The sequence below is a fragment of the Balaenoptera borealis genome, assembly GCF_965194805.1.
Source record: "Balaenoptera borealis genome assembly, chromosome: 10".
Taxonomy (NCBI): Eukaryota; Metazoa; Chordata; class Mammalia; order Artiodactyla; family Balaenopteridae; genus Balaenoptera; species Balaenoptera borealis.
The window spans coordinates 76,513,089-76,536,268 of record NC_138874.1 but is presented as its reverse complement, the minus strand read 5'-3'; the positions used below and the strand labels follow the sequence as shown (position 1 = coordinate 76,536,268).

The window sequence follows — 23,180 nt, the reverse complement described above, 5'->3', positions numbered from 1 at the left end:
GATACTGCTGTTCATTTATAGGTTATAGTTTCTGTGGACAATTACATAAAAACCTTTTCAAAATAGCGTACTACTATTCAAACATTATTATGGGACATTTCTTGTTTGAACTTATTCATCCCTACAATATAAAATGTAAGATTTTATTGTCACACTTTAATGTATTACTGTTTACCTCCATATTCAACATTATTGAAATCTAGGTTTTTATTTTTAAAAGGTATTTCTGTCTGCATATGAAAAATGTAAAATACTATTTAGAATTTAGAATTCTCAAATTCTAAAGCATGAATTGCGAAAGAGAAAATAGCACATTGTAACATTTAAAAATATTTAATAAAGGTGATGCCTCACATTTAATATATTCAGAATTTAATTCAACCAAGATTTAAGGAATATTTGTATAGGTTATTCCTTTGAGGTATTTTTAAAAGTGTACATGTGTAGACATACATGTACATATGTGTTTCAATATGGTGCTTTACTATTAGCCTACCATTGCCAGGTAAAAAGAGTATATATTTATGTTGAAATGAAATCCTCTTGCTTTCTAAAAAGAAAACCAAGCAAACACAATTCTAGGTGCAAAGAGAACTATTATAACACATTTACTTTCTTTGGTCATCTGACTCTTTCAAGCAATACCTTGCAAGAATATCTTGGCTGCATTTCAGTAGTTTTAAAATACTTTAGTATACTTTGACAATTTTTATCCCTATCTTTCTCAGCTTTTATTTCTTAGGAATGCAATTCAAGTCAAGGTAAAAATAACGAAGTGTAAATCACCCTTGCAAAGACTTAAATAAATCATGAATTCAGCAGCTAATTCAGACCACAGTATTGTGCATGGTACAAAGCAATCTATTGCAGATGACTGATTTCAACTCCAACTGTCAAAGTGACAAGAAAATGACCTATCAAAGTCAGCCTTCCTCACAAATGTATGCACTATGTTACTGACAAACAGTAACAACTAAACAATGAGTAATATTAGGAAGATTGAAAACCTTAATGTGATGTAATGGGTGGCAGTCAAGGACTTATGATGTCCTTTCCTTTCGGTTACCTCTAGATACTTTACTCTTCAGCTAACTTTTCTGTCTTCTTTTCTTTTCAAAAGGAGATGAACGTGTGTTGAACCATTAAGCTCTCCTCAGGCTTCATACCCCATTGCTATATTGCACCATTTCAGTATCTCCTATCTTACATTTGGAATACTATCAGATTATTCCACAGTGCGTGGACTACCTACTGTTGCTCTCGGCTCATGTTTAGAGAAAACTGGTTTATCTAAAATTTTATTTTTTTCTTCTTGTAACTAAAAGCTAATTTGCAATGTGTTTCGACGGAAAACTTCTAAGCAAAAAAATTATACAACCACAACTAAAACTGATAAACATTTAAAAACTATTTAAAGTTTAATGATAAATTATATTTGTAAGCATACAAAATGAAATAGTATCAAAATGATAATTATGAACACAAAAGTGTGTGCTACAGGGAAAAACATAATAAAGTTCTCAAACACTCTACAAAGTCTATAAAACCTATATATAAAAACCTACTATGCATTCACCACAGTTTTTTGCACGAGCATAACGCATATGAGTAGTCTGGGTGTATATGGGATATTGTTACCACATATCAACGGGCACAGAATAAAACTGAAACTCACATTCTGTTTTGATGAAGGCATGCTTGTAACAGGTACTGCCAAATAAGACTTTAGTTTGACAATAGTATGTGTGTTTTATGTACTTCTGTTATTTAAAGGATGTATCTTCCCATATGCTTGTCTCTTATTAGAATTGTAAATTCTGTTCTCCTTTACTTTTGGACAACCACATTTTATTGTTTACTCTGTAGACTTTCTCCATCTGTTTCTTACCAGCCAGTGTTGGAATTAAGGTAGGTCCAACAGCAGCCCTTAGTCCATGGACAATTACTTTCTTCCACACTGCCATAAAAGTTATTGTCTTGAAAAATCCCAAATGTATGAGTGTAGTGGTTAGAAAACTTCAATAATTCCAGACTATTAAATGTCTCTGGCATTAAGATTAAACATCTGGCCTGATATATGAAGCCTTTCACACTCTACCTTAATACAAACTTTCTTCCTCCCATACTATTCACTCAACCTCAAAACCTAACATTTCAGTGGAAACTATTGTAGGTATGTATAACTGAATCACCTTGCTGTACACCAGAAACTAACACAACATTGTAAATCAACTATACTTCAATAAAATAAATTTAAACAAGCATACAAATAAAAACCTAACATTTCATATCCCTTCATGGCTCCTTGACTTCTCATGACTTTTACTCCATCTGTCAGGGTTTCTCTATCTTGTACTTAGCATTTGATAGTTGGTTCAAATGTCATCTCTTTGACAACATTCTGTCTGATGCTTGCAGAGTGAATCTTCTCTCACTATCTAGTGCTTTATATAAACATATTTTATCGTAGATTATCTCATGTTTTTAATTTTTATTTATTTACATGAAGGACTTACCCTTGATGTCAGGCATCCACCATACATGCCTCCCTCTGACTCCCTTCAAGGCATACCTCAGTTCCTGAACTTAACAGGGAGTGTTGCCTAGTGGTTAGGATGACACATTCTCAAGCCAAGATTTCTGCCTTTGAGTCCCAGGGCCAGTACTAGCTGTGCTGACCCTGGAAAAATTAATTAACCTTTCAGTGCCTTAGTTTACTCAATGACATACTTACAGTAACACATACTTCTTTAGGTTATTGTGAGGAATAAATGACTTAATATATGTAAAGATCTTAGAACTGAGACTGACATGTAGTCAACATTTCGTGAGGATTATTCCTGGAAACAAGGAGTGAGGGACAGGATTGAAATAAGGGAAAGAAATATAATAAACATTATTTCTATGAGAGAATAATCCTTTTGTAAGTGGTTATAGAATTCCAGTATTAGAGAGATTTCATGCAAAACTGTTTCTAATCTGTTGATGAAGAAACTTAAGTGCTATAATGACACACAAAAAGTTTAGAAGCTAATTTAGGATTAAGTCCCTATTTCAGTGGTCTCTTCACCCAGACTTGACTAAAGTATTAGTATTATCCTTGACTAAAATCTGAAATATTTTTTATTTATGGCAAATCTTACTATTAATATTTTGGGGCATTTATGACATTTCCTTGGCCACTTGGTTTAGCTGTCTCCATTTACCTCTTTATTTTACATATATATTATAAACCTGCATTGAAATCTTTCAAAATAAAAACATTGAAGAGTTGTTCCTTTTCCACAGATGGCTTGGGAAATAACAAAGGTAGAATAATACAGTCTAATCTCAATATTGAGGGAGACACCGATTGAACTAAAATAGAGGAATAAAATGGGGTATGAGGCAGCCTAATAAGACACTAATGATTCCACACTGAACTGTTTGGGAATTGTGATTTCGTGACTAGATTCATGCGTTCATTTGTTTAATAATTTTTTACGAAACACTTGGATATGCCCAGCTGTGCTGTTCGTCAAAACATGATGCTTGAATCCTGGTTGTGGCAGAAGAGAAATAAAGCATTGAGCAAGACATAGTAGGTATAATAGACAAAATGTCCTAACAACGTATTTAATGTGGGAGATGAGAGAATGAGAGGTGTCAGAAATGACTTTCATCTTTCTGGCTCGAGGAACTAGATGGTAGTGGCATTAATGATGTATCAAAACTTAGATTCTTAGAAGTCAAGGAAAAAAATAGATTCAAATCAATCTGTTTCACAGATGAGGAAAAACTAGATCAAAAAGATTAAGTGACTTGCCCAAGGGTGCCCAGGTAGTAATTTCAGGATCAGAACAAGGACTGGTGTTTCTGGTATCAAATCCTGTACTAAAGCCACTAGAGCAAGCTTCTCCTGGGTCACTGAGTCATCTATATGAAAGGAGCTTAATTTTTCACATGATCACCAAGCTTGTTAAATCAAACCAACCCTTCAAGATATTCTCCTTTCAAGGGCAGGGTTGAGCACATAACAGGTTCTCAGGATAGGCTGCTGATGAACAGACAAAGATTTAAAGGCAGGCAAGAAGGAAGAACATTCCAAGACTGAATGATATAATGAACCAAATATTATCCACAGGTATTTCTTCTGGAAATAAATCATTTATTAACAAAAACACAAAACGAAACATAAACACCTCTCAAGCTACAAATGACAGATAACTGAAATTCTGACAAACTTTATAAAATAGATTACAGAACTGTTAATACTGATTTTTATAGTGTCCCCAGTTCTTCATCAGTGAAATAAATTATTTACAAATGTAAAAATGGGGCTTCCCTGGTGGCGCAGTGGTTGGGAGTCTGCCTGCCAATGCGGGGGGCACGGGTTCGAGCCCTGGCCTGGGAAGATCCCACATGCCGCAGAGCCCGTGAGCCACAACTGGGCCCGTGAGCCACAACTACTGAGCCTGCGCGTCTGGAGCCTGTTCTCCGCAGCAACAGAGGCCGCGATAGTGAGAGGCCCGCGCACCGCGATGAAGAGTGGCCCCCGCTTGCCACAACTAGAGAAAGCCCTCGCACAGAAACGAAGACCCAACACAGCAAAAATAAATAAATAAATAAATTTTTTAAAAAAATGTAAAAATGAATTTAATTTCTTTTTTCAGGTAAGCCCAACCTCTTTACATGGAGGACAGTATAAAATTAATCTTAGACTAGTATGTTTTCACAACTTTAAATAACTTTTAGAATGTTTTAAATATATAGTATTTACATTTTGGATTGGAATACTTACAGCAAGGAACACAATGTTTTACCATATTTTGTTTTTCAAATATTTGGTGTAAATGTTATTTAGTTTCATCATGTAGATTTAAGCTGTATTTCAACAATTAAGTTAGCTTGGAACCATTGATTCTATTTATTTAATATTTCAATAGCCATTAATGCCAATGATTATTGTACTGTATGGAAGTTGCAAAATATAAATTATTGCAATATGCACGATTTCTTTTAATTGGAACCTAAACTTCATCTAAAGATGTGACCAGCTATCTAAATTTACGTCCTAAATCCATCATTATTTTATTGTATATATTTAGACAATTTAATATCATTAAACCCTAATATCTTTATCTTTACAATTCTGAGAAGAATTCCTACCTGCAAGATCCTTACATACATTACAGAGAATACATGCAAAGCACCTAGTGAGGTGTTTGGCACATAGTAGATACTCAATAAATCTTAATTCACTTGCATTCCATTTTGCTGGACCTATAGAGATATTAAAACATCATAGCAATTACACAGTATTTTTTCCTGAAATGTATTTTATTTATACATACGTAGATAAGCAAATGTAAATCAATTAGCAAAAACAAAAACCACGGTAATTAATTACCATTTCTGCATTGCTTCAGAGAAGAAGAGACTACTAGTAAACAACTGGTGTCTGTGAAATTTGTGTGCATAGATGCAAGTAAAGATGATTATTATTGTCAGGGACCATCATGGGAATTATTTCAAAAGTGGTAATGAACTTTCATTGATCCATCTGTGCGTACACTGTCAACAAGTTCCCTCAAGGCCACGTCTTAACATAGTGATATACACAAAGTGATAAAATTTTTAGGGCACTTCCAAGGTCTGTGCTAAATGCTTTAATGCTTTCAATCATAATGTATTATATGTTCTTTACATAATACTATGAGGAAGCTATTGTCCCTACTTAGACAATGAAGTGCTTAAGGAATTGATCCAAGATGAGTAGCAGAATGATTTCATAAGTAGGCAGTCTGACTCCACGGTACATACACAGTACAGCATATTGGACTGTGTCCCTAGTTCTTTTGTCTTTGTATTCTGAAACCAATGGATGGTCTAAGGGATCAAGAGGGAAATTTTTCTTCCTTCTTGTGGTAGACTCCAGTGTTTTTCGACAATTCAGGTTCTTTTCAAGGTCATCTCTATCTATCAACTGGTCTGTGGCCATCTATGAATGAACAAGCCTACAGGTGCACGGTGGTGCTGAACCTGTGATCTTGGTTCCGTCATCACTCTTCTCTCCCATCTTCAGTCTATCATCAAATCTGACATATTAATATATGTTAAATTTGCATACTTCTTTCTACCCTCGCACTGTCATTAATTTATTTCAGACACTATTTCTCTTGCCCTAGTTTCTGTAATAGACTCTGACATTTTCCCTTGCCTCTAGCCTAACTCATTTAATCTGTTCTCCTTAGTGCTCTCTGAGCCTTCAAATCCACAAATAGGGACAAGCTAACCCCTGCTAGACCGTTTGCCTGGTTACTTTCACAATAAGGTGGGGCCCTTCATGATTCAATTCTAACTTATTACTCTATTCTTATCTTCACAGTTTGTGCATTTAAATACTACATTACAGTCTGCATTTTTCTCAAAGCACTTTCTGTTCCATTTTTCTGAAAACTTTCTCCCTTTTCCCCTTCCTCACACACCTCTTTGGCAAACTCCTACATGACCTGCAATTCTCAGGTGAGAAATCACTTCTCTCAGGAAGCCTTCCAAGTCTGGGTCCATTGTTTCTATTAGCTGTTCCTTTTATTTTTAGTATTACTATTCCTGTAATAGCACTCATCGAATGTGCTTAATTGCATCTTAACACATGTGTTTATCATTAAACACAGATCTTTGAGAACAGTGACTAAATGTTTTGCTCATAGAGTGTAGCCTAGAGCCAGTTGCATACTAGATGCTTATAAAGTACTTGTATTGAATGAATGAACAAGTAAAATACAGGAAAAAAATGAAATGTTCACTTGGCAAAGATCACTACGTTTATACAGTCATATCTTCCTTAAAGCCTGAGGCTAGGGCTTCCCTGGTGGCACAGTGGTTGAGAGTCTGCCTGCTAATGCAGGGGACACGGGTTCGAGCCCTGGTCTGGGAAGATCCCACATGCCGCGGAGCAACTGGGCCCGTGAGCCACAACTGCTGAGCCTGCGCGTGTGGAGCCTGTGCTCCGCAACGGGAGAGGCCACGATGGTGAGAGGCCCGCGCACCGCGATGAAGAGTGGCCCCCGCTTGCCGCAACTAGAGAAAGCCCTCCCACAGAAGCGAAGACCCAACACAGCCAAAAATAAATAAATAAAAAGCCTGAGGCTAATTTTGGATACTGAAGTTCATTATCATAGATTTCTGTATTTTTATTTCTGTAAGGGACATTAGAGGCGGGCAGGTTCAAAAGGTCCAAATATCTAGTCACCTTAAAAATATTTCCAGCATTTTACAAAATCCTAAAGATACTGACCATTTATTTACCAACCACGCCCCACTGCTCACCCAAAGTTACACAGATCAACAAAAACATCCAGCTTCTTTGCTTATAGCAATGCTACTGATTGTCTCATTTTGATAAGAAATTCTGATTGGCAGGCATGTAGATTTGAAAAAATTTGGAAGAATAAAATAAAACATTTTAAAGTATTAGATCTGCAGAGAGAAAGTAAATCATGTCCTACGAAGAAAAACATGGAAACTAGCAAGCTAGTAAACTCCGAAAGTTAAATGCCCAAAAGTTGCAGTGAAAGCTAGTAGCACCAAAATCTAGTTTGTTATTTTACATTTATTTTTTCTAGAAAGGAAAAAATATTAAAAGTATGTATTGCCAAATTTGAAATGTAGAGATCTAGCTCATTCCTTTAAGCCAAATCTTCATAAGAAAAAGAATTTCATCTTCAAAAGGAAGTAATACAAAGCCCATATTTAACATAAAAATGAGCATTAGCCAAATTTCAGGAGAGTACATTAAGTAATTAGTATAAGTGATGTTTCACTCCACATTCTCTTTCCATCATTTCATCTTTTCCATCTACGAGCAAACCTAACAAGCAATTTTTAAATAATTGAAGAATTAAATCCTCATGGGTGTGTCATTTTCCTTTTGTGCCTGTCTTCAGACTTATTCTAGCAGTTCCATTAATATAACTATTGCAAAAAAATTAAAAAGAGAGAGAGACAAAGCTGTGCAAATGGCATATTATAAAATTAAATGGTAACATATTGTGTTGCTTGGGATCACAGTCAAGTCTAGAGGCAAAATAGAAATAACAGATGCAGTATAAATTCAGAGTTATCATGTATGTCACACTGAAATCCACTCTCACAAAATTAGCACAATATGCTCTACCTGAAGAAAGACTAGGGGTAAAAAGAGAGAAACGGATAAAAAAGGAAAATTGTGCTAGCAACATAAATGGAGAAACAACAACATTTTAATCTTGATTTGGTAATAAATTTGGAAAGACATTGTATACTAATTGGATTTCTTATTAAAATTTTAATCAAAGAAAAATTTCTTTTATATCAATATGGGCCTGTAAAATGTTTTTTTGATTGTGAGATTTTTAACAATCCATTAAAATTTAGTGAATTTACTAGTTTGAATGGACCTAGTTAAATTCTAACCTAAAGCTACTCATAGATGAACTTCCTTATTTTATTCCTTATATAATTTATTGAATAAATAATTCAATGTAATGATATACTTTATTAATCACCAAATTGGTGTGTGATTAATATAGAATTATGTAACTCACTAAATGCCTGAGTTTGTTTTGGGTCGTAATCCAGAAGGATTTCTCTCTATAATAATAACTCATTTTTCACATGAAAAAGTAAAAGATTCCCCTCTCCCTACAAAAGAAAACAAAAGGTAAAAAATAAAATATGTCTAAACCATGTAGTTTTGGTAAAATTACTGGCTCTATTCACTCTCCTGCTACTCACACCCTTTGGCATGCAACTTTGCAATTCCCTCACTAAAGTTTCCAACTGCCCTTCACGAACAACAGCAAGAAAAAGACCTCAACTCTCCTGATCAGAAAGAAGAATTTGAAAAACAGCAACAACAACATAAAAATCTCTTAAATTATTTAAATACACAGTAATAAGCATTTTCTTACAACTGTGGGTATAAATGATATCACAGTATACCTCCTAACCACAATTTACTATATCAGCCACTGCAACTTGCAGAATCAGTACCAGTCTCCAAAAATATTTTGAGTCTCTGTTTTAGTGAATTGGTTTAGGTAGGTGTTATGGACTGACTGTTTGCATTCCTCCAAAATTTATATGTTGAAACCCCTTAATCCCCAGTATAATGGTATTTGGAAACGGGGTCTTTGAGAGGTCATTAAATCATGAGGTGGCACCCTCATTATATGCCTATTATAAGGGAATGAAATTATGCCCTTATAAGAACAGACACAAAAGAGATGGTCTTTCTCTTGGCCACGTAAGAGAAGGCGGCTGTCTACAAGCCAGGAAGTAGATCCTCACAGGACACCAGCTTTGCTAGTGCCTTGGTCTTGGACTTCCCATCCTCCAAACTATGAGAAATAAATGGTTGTTATTTAAGCCACCCAATCTATGGCATTTATGTTATAGCAGCCCGAACTAAGACAGTGGGTGTGAAATTCTTGGGCTCAAAGTATAACTGTGAAACATTCATTAGTAGTCAGAACAAAAGTCACTATTAAAATCAGCTCTAAGAGCAAAATGAATAAGTCCACATACTGTTGTAAAGCACAGTTGTTTTGCTAGCTACTTGATAAAATAGCAATCAGGTAACTGGATGCCTTTTTTTTTTTTTTTTTCTGGCTTAAAACAACAATTTAGGTTTTCTTAAGATTATGTGTGTAGGCTGAGCTCTGGTGGGTGGTTCTTCTCTTCAATATCGTGTTGACTAGGTCATTCATTTAACTACATTCTGTTGGGAGCTCAGCTGAGCTGTAACATCATCTTACTTAAATCAAAGATCCTGAGCCTAAATGAAAGGGTTATTTACTACTCAAAATCCAAACAGATTCTCTTTGAAATATACAAAGAGAAGAGATCTTATCCCAAGACAAAATATGTTACACTTGCCAAACCTTTACAGAGTCAAAACTTACATGAATGCAACGAGAGTGGTTATTTTTGGTTGTGTCCCATGCCCATTATCAAACCTAAATAGAGGAATTCAAAGATAAGGACTGGAACTTCAAATTATTATTAGGTACAGGGGTCTTTCCTAAAGTTTTCTGGGACAAGTAATTGTTCAACAATTTAATAGAGTAAAAAGTAAAATTAAAACCATGACTATTCTGAAGATGAACATTCTTTATTCAGAGAAACATCAAAAGTATTTGTTAAGCATGAGGAGATGTGTTTCTAGTAAATATTTAGAAAATACTAGACAGTGATTTTAAACTTTTCCTCCTGACAGTGCAAAAATTAGATAGAGGTATAAGAGCCTTATATTATCTATTATCTGGAGACCAACATTCCTTACATAAATGTTTATGTTCTTTTCAACTCTAATAATGTATGAATCTATAATTTGATATTAAACTTAGATTTTAGTATCACAGAATCTCTAAATTTAAAGGAATTTTACAGTTTCCTGAAGATCCACTCATTCAATACTTGATTTCCTTCTATATAAACAGAATGAAGTAATCATGTAGCTCATGCTTGAACCAAGTTAACATTGGCCTAAATATTTTTTGAAGAAACCTTTTGTTGCACAAAATTTCTTATATTGTATATTTTTATCTAAATATATATTCATTGTACTCTATATTTGTCTGGCTTTACAAGGAATTGTTTCATTTCAAATTGAATGAAAATTAACAATCAATAATAGTGATCTGCCTAAGCGAACAATGGTTTTTATATAAAGAAATGCTGCTCATACATACGTATACCATAAAATTTTGATTAACAAAATTATTAAAAATACATTAAGAAAATGAAATAAATACAACTAATTATAAACATTTACAATACTATTATGATATTGTACATTTTTGTACCAAAAATTGCAGCTAGCAATAATAGCTAAAATAATATATTTTAATGAGTGCTCACTAATCTAGAGCTCACTCTAATAGCTGCCAACATACTGAAAGATTGTCCATATATTAACACCGGAAATTTCTGGATGATGCAACTGCATGGGATTTTATTTTTCTACAATGAATGTATTTTAAAATATGAATTTAACACATTATAAAAAGTAAATTATCTTATTTCTCTTGTGTTTTTATCATTCAATAGTTGTTAATTTTTATACAAGCTTTGGTAACTTAGTAATAGCACTTCCAAAGAGTTTTAAGATTTGAATGCCTAAAACGAGTTAGTCTGTATTACACATATAAAAAGTTCCATCAATTGGAATTTAATGCAGAGGCAAATGTTAATATGGGAAAAAAAATGAAACATCCTATTTAGGACCAGACTCCAAATCTCGTATGGTATCAGAAAGATCACCACTGCACTGCAGAAACAAACAGCAAAATAGCTATTTTCCAGAGTATACCTCATTGGGAATAAACCTATTTTTGGCAACACAATGCATGCACATTTGAATTAAAAAAAAAATGTGGCAATCAAATTGAACTTCTAATACTTGTTAAAGAAAAAATGCTATTAAAAATTTGGAATTTTTGGTTGGAAATCTAACATTATGCTTTTTTGTGTTATTTGGAAATCATTACCAGAAGAGTCTCACTCAAAGTTGAAATTCTCTCTTCAGCAACAAAATAATGTTGAAAAAGGGAGGCAAGTACAATGTTGAATACATCATAAGAACAGATGTTATATTCCAGACATGTAAATGCAGGTTCAAAAGATAAAGATTGATACCCCAGTTAAATTACAAGATTGCCCTGAAAATTAGCATAATTTCCAATAAAAAAAAGATATTTCCCTAAGCTTATTATAAGTAGAGAAGCAGAGAGTGTATTTATTTAGATGCACCCCACTGGTGTCCTTGTAGCAATGCATGCCATTTAATATTCACTATGACTCAAAAATTATAATAAGAACACAAACCACTCACCTGGAAAAAAATTCAACATCACAAAATTTTAATAACCAGTGTTAAGATTCTATATATATTCTGGAGCACAAAGCAAATTTCAGTTTGGTAGAAATGTACACAGTGTACTCTACCTTTTATCTCAAATATTTCTTTGTTTATAAAAAAAAAACTGAGTAAATTTATAACAATTATTTTCTCATAATAAAGTACAAGTAGATAATAAAAATAATCTCAATCAACAACTGAAGCAAAACTGTGTCTCTGAGATTCAATTAGGAGGCACTAGTGCATAGAGGCCGAGTTTTTGGCATCATTATGAGGTTATAACAAGAAAGTTGTATGGTTACTCATGATTCACAGATGAGAAAACAAAAGCTCAGGAAGGTTAAATAACTTGCTCTAGATTACCTAGCTAGTATGTAAGAGACCCAAACTATGCCGCTGCTTCAAAATTATATTATTTTCTGCTATGTCTTTCAAGCACAGGCTTTAGGACATGGCCCCACGTTTCTGGATAAAGCAGAAACAAAATGGAGTTCATCAAAGCATTTAGAATAAATGAACACAATGATTATCTGGAAGCAGAAGGTCTGGGTTTATTGGAACAGCATATGTTTGTGATAGAACTTCACATGGACTCACCTGATTCTCCAAACATTTGTGACCCAGAATCAGAAATGTAGGAAATGGATGAGAGAATAAAGCTTGGAGATTGGCTGACAGGGGTACTGCACAAAAGAGTAAAATATGAATTGCTAGGCAGGTGCCAGTATCAAAACAATTATAAGCTGCTATATATTTACTAGCTCTCAGAAACATGCATGACAGACATTCAAGATGGAAATGCAGGTGAATTAATAAAAGCATCAGCAATCAAATACCATAAAGAGAATCTAAAAATAAGAAATGATCCTATTTCTTCCAGCAACATATTTTAGATTCCCACCTATGAAACAAACTCTTAATGAAAAGAAAGTAATAGAAGAATTATATTACATGATTCTTGACTCTAAAAAATAGTCAATAGGAACACAGAGTTATGAGAAAGAGCAGTCTTAGAAAATATTATTCATAGGATCTGTTTGGGGTCAAGTGAATTTTGAACTGCAATGTAGACAGAGTCAAATGCCTAGAGATCATGTTTGATGGACAAAGAACAAATTACATTGATGTGGGATTTTGAGCAACACTTTTTCTGAAGGGAGAGGACTGAATATTAAATTTCAGTTAAATCTTCCCATTTGCAGGAATTTATGGATTTTACTTTTTAGGTGCTTCCACTGGGTTTTGTCAGCTCATAATTCCTTCCATTCTTTATGACTTTATTTCTTAACTAAATTCCAAGATGGCATTGCAACTGGGAGTCCCACTAGGGTCACACTGGTGGGAAGGAGGAACAGCTCCACAAGCAAACTGTGATGTCTACCAGGAGAAGATGACAGGACTGCAGGAAAGATGATGCAAACAAATAGAACAAAAAGAAAAAAAACCCAACTGGATGCTATATTTTCGTTCTCTCCAGTTTTTCTATTTTTTCCCCCACTTTTTCTCTTGAAAAGTACCTTTCTAATTCCAAAAATGTGGGGAAGGGAATAAATTATTTATTATTTTAGTTTTTGTTTTATGCCAGGTATTCAAAAAACATTTTCAGTTTAATCCTAACATCCACACTATCAAATAAATATTATGAATCTGTTTTGACAGAGAAGGAAATTGGCATTCAATTGTTCGATTATGTAGCTAGTAAGTAGCATAGCTGGTATACAAACTTGAATCTGTCTCATTTGTAAAACTGTGCTCTTTCTGACATACCGTTTTAGATTTTAGATGAGTCTCCTTAATGTCCAAAACCTGTTTTTTTTTTCTTTTTATGTTATCCACAATCTTCAGAAATGTTTCCTCTCTCCTTTAAAGAGGAAAAATAGCTTAGACGATCAAAAATTGCAATTTTGCTGTTGTAATGTAATCCAACAAGTGATGCTAGCTCTTTGAATTGAACAGAAAGGCAGTAATGATTTTTTTTCTTTTCTTTTTTTTTTGAGAGAGAGGAAAAAAAAGAAAGAAAGAATACCTCTAGCATGTGAACAGAGGATAATATGTGACAGTTCTGCAAATTGGCTGTTTGACAGTATCTGTGTAGAGAGGCACTGAAGTGTCCTTTTTTGAGAAGGAAGCAAGGAGATTGCTTTTCCTTCTCACTCTCTCGAGACTCACTCAAGCACCTAATAGTGCTTTTCAACCTTTAATGCATTCCTAATGGAATTCCCCAGTTAGAGTGCTTTCACTTGCCTGGGTAGAGACTCCAGCTGCAGCCTCTACAAATACTTTTTTTTTTTTTATATTGTTCACATGAATTGGAAGAATTTTCAAAGGAAATCTGGAAGATCTCGAATGGGGAATTCACAAGTAGTAGCAGTCAGGAAGGCACTGAGCAGAAGAGGGAACAGTAGCCATAAATTAGATAAAAGTCACATTAATAAATTGAGATGTGTGAGATAAAATCAATTCCAGCTCCTCAGGAGGAAGAGAGGGTTTCTTTTAATCTTGGGTTAAATTTAAAATCAATAAAAGTAGAATAGATTCATAACCAGAAATTACATAACAATGTAGGAAATTAGAAAAACAAAAATAAAAACCAAGAGAAAAAAATATATATACCTCTATACTTCAACAATCTCTAAGTTCCAAGAAGTGATTATTGATGGTGCTAACTTCATCCATGATGAACACATCAGTAAAGCTTTTACCAATATCCCATAAAACACTGTAGTTGTATGTGGCCACTCAAAGAGTATTTGATGATAGCAAAGATGAATGTGTGTAAATAGTGATTCTCAGGCCAAACATCTTAGATATAAAAGTCAAGACCACAGGGAAAGCAAGACTCCTCCTCTGAAGAGACCCTTAATTGTAATAATTATCAGGTGAAGCTGAATCAGGGATGGGATTGTGAGATTCCACAATAGGAGACCTTTTAATCTCATAAATTTTGCTCAGAATATCCATTTTTAGAATGGAATAGAAGTAAGTCCTGCCAGTAATGCTCATGACAGTCAGAATTTTTGACTAATAAAATTCTTCTACATTTCTGTATGCCAGAATCTTTCATTTTCCTTGTTATCCTAGGAAATCAAAGGACCCCATTAACTGAAAATGCGTTCCTAGAAAGGGTTTACAAAATATTTTATGTGGGAGTCTAGTTCCTCAGCCAAGCAACTGGACCTCTTTTCATTTTATAAGCAGCATATTGAAGTAAGGCCAAAGTGGAATATTGAGAAAGAAGTGATGGAGTCAATTATATCTAATGTTTAGGGAGAAAATAAAGTAAAATTTCATACTGCTTGCTACATTTTATACTTGTCTCTTTCTAGGAGAGAGAAACTTTGTCTCTGTCCCCTGAAAAATAAAAATGACAAGCCACTTGGTTCTATTTCTCATGATGTTATATGTCAACCACTTGCTAGGCTTCACCTGTGATATATTCATGAGAAGAAACAACCTGGAGAATCACAGACTGAAGTAAATAGAACAGATGGAGTTGCTTTTTTACCTTTTTATAGACCATGAGTTTTTCAGCCATTTATTTTTCAAAAGTCCACTTCTCAGCAGGGAACATCCATATGCGTGTGTGCAATTCACATTCAGTTCTGAAACAAGACTGTTTCTCCATAAATTTGGCTAAAACATTCTTGAGGTATGCCCTGGCAACCAGGAGCATGAAATAACTCTTAAAACTCTCTTGTAGTTCAGTGACGTTAAAGGTTGGGACAAAGACAAAGCCATGAGAGAAATAGATTGTTATTGGTTATATGAGAAGGCATTAAATATCTTACCAGTCATACGAATTGTAAAGTTTAGTCATTGATTAGCACCATGGGTGGAGTTAACTGACTTTCAACTTCCATGAGTGGTCAGACCAATCAGGTAGTTAGTAATCTGAATCTAAGCAATACAGCATGTGAAGCCACAGTAACATTGGAACAATAAAACGGGGCTCAGTGAGTCCCATCCATGTCACAGACAAGAATCTGGTCAGCAATCTGGTCAGGTCCTTGCCCCTCATTAGAGCTCCATCAAGCAAGAAGGCAACAGCAAACATGGCCTTGGGAGGTGATTGAAAACACATGATACAAAAGGTTCCCTTAATGAGTATGTGTTCTTTACCCTGGAAAGATTTAGAACCATGCATGTAGATATTGAAGAGAAATTTATTAGAGTAGTAACGTATGGAATCTATAAATATTTTCTATTTTATGTTCTTAAAATATTTAAGAAAATTTGGCCTTTTAGAGTAACATTTCTACATTGTAATTCAAATTTAAAATGTATAATTAAGTAATTGGCTGACATTCATGTTAAACTTAGATTTAACATAGGTAATTACATGTGATAGAGGCCACTAGTTGCTACCAAATGTCCATTTCTCCCTTTTTCTTAGCAGTAAAAACTGATTTTATAAGTTTAAAAGACCAAATAACCCTCCATTCCCTGTTCCAATTATTTGTGACCTTGGGGTCAAGTTTTAACTACTTAGATGTAAGCGTTGTGCTGTGGAAAACTTGCAGAAAGTGTCTTTGGAGACACAGAGAGTTTGCTCTTTTTCTTCTTCTCTCCGTTCTCTTTCCTGGAATTCAGTGTGGTGACTCTAGTTCAAGCAGCCATTGAAGACCAGGAGAATAAGGGTCAGACGTTAGAGGAAAGGTAAACTGGGAGGAGCCTGAGTTAGTGAGAACCTCAGAGAGCTGCAGGATTAACTGCTTGCTTACTAAATCCAGGCCTCCTTTATAGGAAGCAAACTGCCATTCTTACTTAAGTTATTATTTTGGGATTTTCTGTTCCATGAAGCTAAGCCATATGTTAAATTAGTTTATATTACAAGTCAGAACATTTCAAAGGTCTTAAAAAATCACAGCAACTTTTACTTTATTAGCCTTATAAGGCTTATTTAAATACACATGAAGTGGCACCTTTCAGTCAAATTAATTACAAAAGAAATTATACGTATTATTTTTAAAGGTAATTGACTAGTCAAGTTTGTAAAAGAATCCACATATTAATCAAAGTCTCCATCCCCTCTTAAAATCATGGTCAAATGTTGCTAGAAGGTGCTGGGTGTATAAATATATAATATGGTTTTGCAGACTGAATCCAGAAAATAAAGAAACTGAACTTCTGAAACTTTAACCTGCTAGTCTTTTGGGGAAAACAACAAAAATGTATATACACACAAAAACTTTTCTTACTGAAAATTCCAGATGATAAGCATATTTTAAAATAAACAAAGGTCACATAAAGCAAATCCTTGGACAAATCAGACTATTTTGATAATTTAGGTTTTAACACAGCTATCTTCCCTGATTTTAAGAGTACAGCATATTATTGTACATTTTATTTTATTTTTTAAAAAAATCTGTATTTTTATCTCTAAAAGATTAGTTAATATGAAATTCCTACACTTTTTATACTTTTACTAATAGATTAGGCTAACATTATTCCCACATAGAATTATAAAAAGTGTAAAAGTATATGTTCAACTAGAAAAAATTGTATTTCTGACAACCATTTTTATATTAATAGAATATAATTTTGAACTAATATTAAATCAAGTTAATTACCTGGTTACTTGGACTATTTTTAACAAAGGTAGAAAACTGAAATATGGTTATCAAACACAGCTTTAATACATATTCCTTTGATTCTTATTTTTATATGTTATAGAGTAGCTAGCTATATCTTTGGGCCATGTTTGCAAATATCTTCATTTTTGCCTTTTTAGGAAGTCGTAAATAGAATGTGTATGGGTGCTGGGCATAATAGTATTAGTACTCATTAGCTTTGCTGGTGTGTCAGACAGACCTAAATCTCATTTCACTCTGTAAAGTAGAAGTTAGTTACCAAAAGTCATGTTAATATTGGTGATTTAAAGTATATTAGGATCAGTATTAGCAGAAAACAAAAATTGTGTATGCAAAGAAAGAGAATGTACTTTTTTAAAGAGTAAAAGAGTCATTTTATCCTAAAGCATCTGATGTTTTCAAAATGTAAAATTGAATCATGAATGATAAAATAGTAAGTTGTAAGTTTGTGAAAAGAAAATTTAATTATCTAAGATTAAAATCTCTGCAAATAATGAATCCAGAAAAAAAAAAAAGAGGAATTTGTTAAAATGTTGCTAAGATTGGGTCAGTTTTGCTGGTTGGTCTGTTAAGATTGAAAATATTAAAGAAGCCTGTAAATCTTTTACTGCCAAATATTAACAGTGCAAAACTAGATATTTTTTTCTATTAAGCTATGCTTGGGCTGATCTTAACAAGAAATAAGAAGAGCTTATTCTTTATTTTCCATGTAGTCTACTCAAATGGCAGAGATTCTGTAGTTTACCAGAATAACTTCCTATGTGTTGCGCCGAATTTGTCATCCCCTGGATTATTCCTTCACTTCTGAAAGAGCTAAAATACTTTAAATTGTATTCCTATTTTCTATGTTTATTTAACATATCACATTGTCTCTTGATCAACAGGTCATCAAGCTACAACCTTTCATTGTTCTCAGATATTGATGCTCATATATTAATCAAGTGAATAAATCTCATCCAAATAACTCTTTTGATGTCTTCCCAAGATTAGGTCCTAACATTTAGAAAATACACTTTTCTGGGTGTCTTTTATACCTAATACTATTTTTGTGGTGTCTCAAATGGCCACAGAAAAATCACAAATGTTTGTTCTTTTACTCTATAAAAAAAGTAGTGCTAAAAATAATTATCCTTGTTTGAAATGCTCCACATTTCTTACACAGTTCAGCACTATTGTGAGAGACAACTTGTCAAATAAAAGCCTTTCCTAAGATAATTTTGTTCAAATCAAATGTATATTTATAAATTTCCAGAGTATATAATTTCTGAAATACATACATTACACATACATACACACACATGTTTGAGAGATATATAAATATAAAGAAATATACATATTCCAGAGACTGTGTACTCTGGAGATTTATAAGTACTACTGCTGTGTACTCCTAACCTCAGGGAAGCATTATTACAAATTCTTATGAATTGTTATAAATTATACCCTAATAGAAGATTTTATTATTCTCCATTCTGATACGTTTTGTCCTCTAATAAATGTACCGCAGCTGTTTCATGCTGTCTCCAACAGGTAAGTTTTGCTTTCTTTTCATGCTTGCCTAAAAGCTCTGTTAAACGCAATAGGCTAGAAATTGGACCTTCAACAAAGAAGGATAGTTTTAGGACCTCAGTGGAAAGAACAGAAAAGAAGAATGCTGGAAATTAGACAGAGAGAACAGAGAGCTAAAAGTCAGATTTAGTTTTCACTTGACCCCTGAAGAGGATGAGAAGTTTAGAGGAGGGAGATCAAGATTTGGAATTGGCTGGAATCAGGCTGATATCCTTCTTCTGCACCTTGTTAATGAATATGAATTTGGACATTCTGTCAACAATCCTCAACTAACCCTACCAGCTTCACTTTCCTTAGGTATCAGATGAGGAAAATTAGCGTCCCAGGTAATCTGTGTAAAATGTTTAGTTTGATAACTGACATGTGATAAGAATTAAATAAATTATAAATCTTACCCTAAAAAGGAAATTGAAAATGGGAGAGTATTAGGATTATATCTCAGCTATTCTGATACATTTAATACCATTTACACTTAATTATGGAGAAACATTGAGTGGTCAAGAGCCCAAGGAACTAATCTGACTGTTAATATTAAAATTTTAATACTTGGGCATCTTTGTAGTTGTGCATCTTTACTTTCTAATTCCTTTAAAAAGTCAGCATACCTCTTCAATTTTATGTTGAAGATGTAATAATAAGAGCCTTTAAATTCTGATGAATACCAAAATCAGCTGTGGCATTTTAAAAGTAGATATCAGCCAACCCATCCGAGATCTGCTGAATCAGAATGCCTGAAGTAGAATATTTTTACAGATCTCCACCAAAGAATTCAAAGAGTAGTAAAAGTTGAAAGACTGATCACATTTACTGAAGATTTCGTAGAAAGAATTCTTTGTCAATTTACTCATTTTCTGGCTTTACTAAACAAGTGAGTTTGTGAACACATAAAATCAGGAGAAAATATTTTACCCAGCTGCTCCAAAGATGGCACTTTTCTCAGAGACAAGAAGTGAAGCCCCACAACTCAAGAACTGCATGATATTCCAGATGGTTCACCTTCAGCAGCACTGGGTGGTGGGTTTATTTTTAGCCCATCCTGGCCAGGATGTATTTCCTTAGTGACAACAATCTGGTCTTCATCAAGGTGTGAGCTTTAGGAAATACATGTACATGTAAAAGAAGGCAGCTCTCAGCAATCAGTCTCTTCTATGGAGGTACATATAGCAAATTCAGTTAGCCACAGTAAAATTCCAAAGTGGAACACAGACATAGAGATAAGACTTGTGTTTGCCAACGGGGAAGAGGGGAGGGAGAGGGATGGACTGGGAGTTTGGGGTTGGTAGATGCAAACTATTACATTTAGAATGGATAAACAACAAGGTCCTACTGTACAGCACAGGGAACTATATCTAATATCCTGGGATAAACCATAATGAAAAGGAATATTTCAAAAAAAAAATGTCTATATGTGTATAACTGAATCACTTTGCTGTACAGCAGAGACTGGCACAGCATTGTAAATCAACTCTACTCCAATTAAAAATTAATTAATTAAAATAAAATAAAATTCCAGAGGGGTAGCAGTTAAGAGATCACTTAAAAGTCATTAAAAAAGGTGGGGGGGCAGTTTGTAGGAAAAATTCAAAACTGAAGATGGAATTTTAATAGTTACCAAGTAACTATTAGGCTACCATACCAGGCTCTTTGTATATTTAAAATTTTTTTAACAAACTCCATTGGATAAGTATTATCCCCACATGCTGGATCAAAAAAAAAAAAAAAAAAATCCCTAAGAAATTTTTGCAAGTTCACACAGCAACTGGTAAATTCAGGATTTAAACTTAACTTTTTTTTCAAGTTTTGAGCTCTTTCTTCAACAACCTACATAGTTTAAAAAAAATCTAAACTACTACCTAGTAATACCCCCCCTGCATTATGTTTATAGAGTAGATGCTTATGAAGTAATAAGTTCTTAAAAGGTTAAGTAAAGAAAGTTATCACATTCCTTTAATACTGCTGGGGAAAAATATGGGAAGCGTTGGTGATAATTTCCTGTAATTAGAACTAGGTATAACATTTTTATTTTCATTTTTCAGTCTCAAGAGCAATGCAGAGATTCAACAAGTACATTTTTTGTTAGTGACTGGCTTTTACTACTTTAGAACCCACTTTGCTAAAAAATAAAATTTTAAAAATAAAATAAAAAGGCCCTTTCTTAAAGATCCCAAGTCTCCAGATGCTCATTTGAAAATAATTAAACCTCGATATCCAGTTCAGTGAATTTGATTAAGTTCATCTGTAAAAATCAAAGTAACCCAGTCATAATGTTTATGATGATGTTTTCTGAAAAGCCAAAATTCTGGGGTTTGCTTTCACTTTTAGAGATCTATTTTTAAAGTGTCCCTATGCACTCACTACTAATATCTCTGCAAAATGAGAATGAAAAAAATCTCATTGAGAAATCTCTTATAATCAATTGAGAATCTAATTTTACATGTTTGAAAACGGTTAGTTATAAAAGTACTAACATAAGCCATGCTTATATTACACACGCCCTGATTGATGATATATCATTTATTACTCTCATATCTAGTGTTACAGTTCTTCAGTAATAACTGTTTCTGTTCCCATTAGGCACAGGGTAGCTACAATAACATCAAAGTTGTATGTCTTAAAGGAAATATAAGACTTCAGATTGAACTCTATTATTTCATGGACTAGCTTAAAATGTCAGTATCACACAGAGCCCCCTTGAATAACGGAAGAGGCAAGCTAAGTCAACATGAGCAGACATTCATCTCTATGCACACTGAAGTGAGAGTTACAAAGACTTCTACCACTCCCAATGGAGAGATGTGTGGAGGCATTCAAGTGTCAAAGATACCTTGCTTTGGCACTATTTGTTTACTATCTCTATAAGTAATTGGCATTTGCCACAGTATATCATGTTGGCAAAATACAGAAAATTTTCAAATTAAAAAAAAAAAAAAAAAAAAAAAAGATACCTTGCTGTTGAGGCAGATACTATGAGTCTTCAGGTCTCAGTAAATCATTTCCCAGTTGTACATGATTCAAAGTAAAATTTACAAAATGATCATAAAGAAAAAAAGCATGGTGGACTACACTGGAAGTGTAGTCCTAGAAAGGATGAAGGATGAATTATGACACCTCCCACTTCTACCCACCCACTCGGAGCAGCATTTTACATCATAGCTCTTTATCATCACTGAGCACAGATTTTGGCATTTGGCATCTTGGAATCCCAGACTAGAATTTTCTAAATTAGAAAAGAATGATATATCTCTTTTGCTCTTTAAAGCTAAATTTAAAGGTGTGTGCCTGGGAAGAACAGCTACAAAGAGAAAACTTGTCTGGAATAGGAGACAACATCGAACTTTACCCAAGTACTGTGACCCTGGAAAATAGTGAAGGTTAAGAAACCCATTCATCACTTTGTGTTCCAGGGAATGATTTACTGCAAAGAACCACGCTTCTGCACGACTTAGATAAGAATCCTGGGCACCTCTCTTGCTTCCCTATGCTAAGGCCTCCAAATTCATATTCTCTTTCTCACACATAATTAGTTGAACTGTTTTATCCCCACTGATCAGTTGAAGCAAAATGCTTGTTAACCAAACTTTGATTAAATTTCTCTCCTTCCCCCAGTCCCCTGAACTTTGACCCACCTTCAGCCTGTTCCAGCACACAACACCTCCTGTGAATAGGCAGGACTCAGGGTAAAACTTTCTCTGATCTACTATCCAACCTTGCCACCCTTTCATTCCACTTCCAACATGATTTAGGTAAAAATTCTTTTAATCTTGTGAGGCTCGAAGATCTTATGGTCAAAGCATTCTCCCTGTTGCAATAGTTCCTTTCCTCTCCTTGCAAAATCATTTTGAATAAAGTCTCTCCTTATGAAGTCCTGATTTCCTCTTTGTTTGCCAGAGAGAATGAAGGTCACTGTCAAGGAAAAGCAGAGGCATGTAAGGTTAAGAAGTAAAAGGAGGGCATGTCTTGGCTGTACTAAATCCAAGCTTCAGTTCCTGAAGCCCTAGTTCCTGAAGCTAATCCACAACCTTTGACCTAAACAATGGATTCATAGTCCGATAGCTTTTGCCTCCACCAGTCACCCTCTTCCCAGCTCTCTGCTTTCTCTGGCAGTACCGACGATATTTTGTATTTGAGGCCTGAAACTT

The 23,180-nt window shown here is 34.1% G+C and overlaps 1 protein-coding gene across 1 annotated transcript in view; it reads right to left on the bottom strand.

Moving 5' to 3' along the window:
- Positions 1–23,180, bottom strand: part of PCDH15 (protocadherin related 15) — a 751,961-nt gene that overhangs the window by 536,041 nt on the left and 192,740 nt on the right. The gene's annotated exons all lie outside the window — the stretch shown is intronic.